This window comes from Eschscholzia californica, unplaced genomic scaffold (assembly GCF_041429995.1).
Source record: "Eschscholzia californica isolate CP2 unplaced genomic scaffold, dmEscCali1.0.p SCAF_3, whole genome shotgun sequence".
NCBI lineage: Eukaryota > Viridiplantae > Streptophyta > Magnoliopsida > Ranunculales > Papaveraceae > Eschscholzia > Eschscholzia californica.
In genome coordinates, this window is record NW_028238420.1 from 31,108,509 (window position 1) to 31,112,696 (window position 4,188).

Below are 4,188 nucleotides of genomic sequence, written 5' to 3' on the forward strand. Positions count from 1 at the left end.
GCAAGGCGCTCCAAAGCCATCGCAAAATAGTTGTAAAGTTGTCGCAAGATGCAACAACGTTATCGTAAGGTGTTGTAAATTAAAAAGTACTCAGAGAGTCGAAGACTATAAAAAATTGATTGATCCTTTGTAACCAAGTCTAAATTTTTTAGGGAGTTGTGGCCAAATTTCCCACTGTACAATCAACATAACCATAAACATGGAGAATATGTAAAAACTAGTATTATTTTCGGTAAGGCAAAATTTTTGTAAAATATTGACAACCAAATTACACGAAGAAAATTACTTGAATATTTTTCCCTCCCTTCTTCGTTCTCTTACTTATCTCTCTAGTTCTTGTTTACAAAGAGGACAACAAGATATAATCCTTAGCCATTGATCCACACACTTTTGGTGAAATATATTAGAACATGGAAGTTGCCTCACCTCTTCCTTGTCTATGTATTTTGCTAGGCATATACAACATTCCTGCTCACCCAAACATTTGAAAACATAAACCTTCTGTATTTGCCCAAAAAAAAAAAGAGAAATTCTGTGGGCACCCCAATTTGGTTATATGAACCCCCAGACACCACTACCACCATACCTCGACCACCACCATTGGCGCACCTCCACCACCTCCACCGCCACCACACACGTCCACTACCTCCACCACACTGCCATCACCACATCTCCACCGCCACCACCACAACACTTCAAATACCACCACTGTACCTCCGCGACCACCACATCATCACCAAGCTTCCACCACCACTACAACCATCGCCATGTCTCCACCACCACACTCCACCACCACCATCTCTAAGCCTTCACCACCACTACCATCATCACCATGTCTCCACCACTACCATCACCAAGCCTCCACCACCACCACCACACATCCACCGCTGCATTTCCACCACCACCACAATATCTCAAACACCACCATTGTACTCAACCACCACACCATAACCACCACAAAACTACAACACCTCAAACCCACCACCTTACTTTCATCTCCACCGCCACACTTCAACCACCAAAACCATACCTCCTCTGCCACCACCACCATACTTCCACCACCATCATACCTCCATCACTACCACCATCGCCATATTTCCACCACTATATCCTCATGACCACTAGCACCATATTAACACCACCGCCGCCATATTTCCACCTCCACCACACCTCAACCACCACCATTATTACCACCACCACCACCTTTGCCGTAATAGTTATCATGAAATTGTATGAGTAAACTTAAAATGTATTATCTCTATGGGGAAAAGAAAAATAAAAAATAGAAAAGTAAATAATATCGTCAAACTAACTTTTTAACTTTTTAACTTATAAGTAACTTTTTGCCAAACATACTATTTACATTTTTTAACTTTATTAAAGCAAAATTACTTCTACTAGAAGCAAAAGTACTTCTACTTTTGTTTGTCAAACGACACCTTAATATGTCAACTCGGAGATGTCTGGATTAGTTCCAGTAAGCGTGTGCCGACGTCATTTGGTTGCATACATGGACCCAAGTTAAAAGCATTCACGTGTGCCTTTGGCCCGAAGTTAGAAGGCGATCAGAGGTTGGGCAAACGTGGCCCGTATGAGCCAGTGCTAGGACTTGACCCGGCCGGAGTAGCCGGAAGAAGAAGGCTTCATCAAATTTTTTTCTTTTTTTAAAGTAAGGCTTCATCAAATTGTTTCATCAACTCTATATTGAACGGACATGATCAACCCCCTTGGAGGATCAAGCATTGGATTCTAGAAGCTACGGTGAAACTTCACCAACAGCCAGCAAACAAGTTTAGCTACTGCGGCCGAGAGGCTAATATTGCGGCCCACTTAGTGGCCCAACAATACATGCCCCGTCAGATTTCTGTGGGCACTTCTGTCTAAGTCTGTTTTGAGTTGTGTCTTTGTTTTTCAGCTTCATGATGTAATCCTCATTAGCCTTTTGGCCTATAAATGAAGTTTGATTCCAAAAAAAAAGGAAAAGGGGTAGAACTTACTGAATTTTTATCTTCATTGTCTGAATTAAGCTGATCATTATCACCAAATTCTAGGTTCACTTCAACTTCTTTATAATTCCAACTAGGTAACCTAGAAATCTGATCATCAGATGCTCCTTTCTCAAATGAACCCTTGTTCATATTATACCCAAGGAAGTTGCTTGTTAATGGCACACAACAACAAAGCAAAAGAAACAATAGAAATGGAAATGAATAGGTTATAGCATTCCATGCAAGTAAAGAAATGCATAATAAATGCAGCTTCAGAGCTCGATTGAAAGATCCAAAATGATTGTCAAAGACCCAAACGTTTCCCATCACAAACCATATTGCGAAAAATAGCTCGAGAAAAGTTCGTGATTTGTTCATCAAATGTTCATTCCTGTTGCAGAAAATATGTATTAGAATTGCTCATATTATGTAATATCCCTCATAGCTTCAAGGCTTCTAAAGATTGGGGTATAGGTGCGAGCTCAAGTTTAGTAAGCTTGGGTGGGATGGAGGAGCATTCGACCAAACCATGTGCCCATTGGGATTGGGCCTAGGTGGCAAAAGCCGGGATGATATTGATTTGAGGCACTTATCGTTACAAAATGGCTCAGAGTCGAGGGTGTCTCATCTGACACCTAGAGGAATATAATCCCCCACATCGCTCGAAGGGCATCTAAAGAGTGTGACGATTGATGGGCTTAAAGTGCATTATGTGGTGCGATCTTTGTGCCTTCCTTGCCCGCCAGTGCTCTTGGACTTCTCTCACCCCAAAAGCTAACTCAATAGGCCCTCAAACTAATAGAGTGACCACCCTCCTACTACCAGTGCAGGAGTAACTCCAACACGTTCATCAGCAAAAGCCTAACATCTATCGAGCTTGGGCCTTGGTGACAAAAGCAAGGACAATATCACTAAGAGTTGGGGCTTGATTTGTTACTTATTATAAACTTGTAAAGGAGAATGGATTGAATAAACCTAAAATCATAAAATGAATATCTACCTTGATTCTTCACTACTCCTCTGCTCTGCATTAGAGAGAATAGAGCTATTTCCTTGAGTTAGAAAACGATGGCGAAAACGCCAGTAAAGTAATGGCAAACTGAGAAGACACTCGATATCGTACCCGGTGATCCAAATTCGAAGTGGCCAAACTGGTTTTTCTTCTTTTGTATCATTCAAAGTTATAGAGATAATGCTTATTTGGATCATTAGAACTACAAATTCTAAAGTAAGCCAACTTCCAGAATTGAAAGGATTTGATACAAGATCAGACCTTGACCCATTCTGGTAATGAAAGACTCTTCTCAAGAAACAAAACCACCTTGCCCTTGATATCCTCATTGCTGCTCTAATAAAATGTTGAAGGAGTAAGACGGCCTGAACCATTTCGTGCAGTTATAACTGTCTCTGGGTAGAAGATCCGATGAAAATGATACTGGAATTCCTGAACTGTATATGTTAAATTCACGATTATATGATAATCGGAGATATGATAAAGTTACGATTATATAAGAATCAGATATCTAAACATAAATGAAAGACACAATGTTTAACGTGGTTCGGTCGAATACTCAAGACCTACATCCACGGAGAAATACTTTCTTTATTAATTATCACCACATACAATTGTATGTGGGGTTGATCGGTTACATAACTCAATAACTCGATAATTTAAACTCTGTAACACAACTCATATTTATAGAGTGATTCGGGTTATCTAGTTTCCTAAGTTTAGTTTCCTAACTAAACTTAGGAAAGAATACAATATAAGAGATAGCTTGAATATATGAATATATCTTCTGATCTTCATATATCTTGGTCTCTTCTTTTATCGTCGGATCTCTTCATCTCGATCCGTCTCATATATTTTGTATCTCCCGATATCTTTCATATCTTGTATATTAGTAGTCACCATATCCAGTATATCATCCATATCTCAATAGTATAACGAATCCGCTGGAAAATAGTACCTTGTATTCATCGAAGACTGGGTATTCGTCAGACTAACCTCAACATGATTGAAATCCTCAAACCCACAACTAAAAACTACTATCAAAACCTATGTTTCACTGAAACAATGCGATCCAGGAAGATCAACAAGTAGATGAGATTAAGAGCTCAATCTTGAAGAACAAACTAAAAAACACAATCTTCTGATAAAAAATTGCAATGGGTAGTCAATGAAAATAAGGGAGATCGA

General features: G+C 39.6%; 1 pseudogene; it reads right to left on the reverse strand.

Moving 5' to 3' along the window:
- Positions 1–321: 321 nt before the first annotated feature.
- On the reverse strand, positions 322–3,969 carry LOC147549506 (E3 ubiquitin-protein ligase At4g11680-like; annotated as a pseudogene).
- Positions 3,970–4,188: the final 219 nt, after the last annotated feature.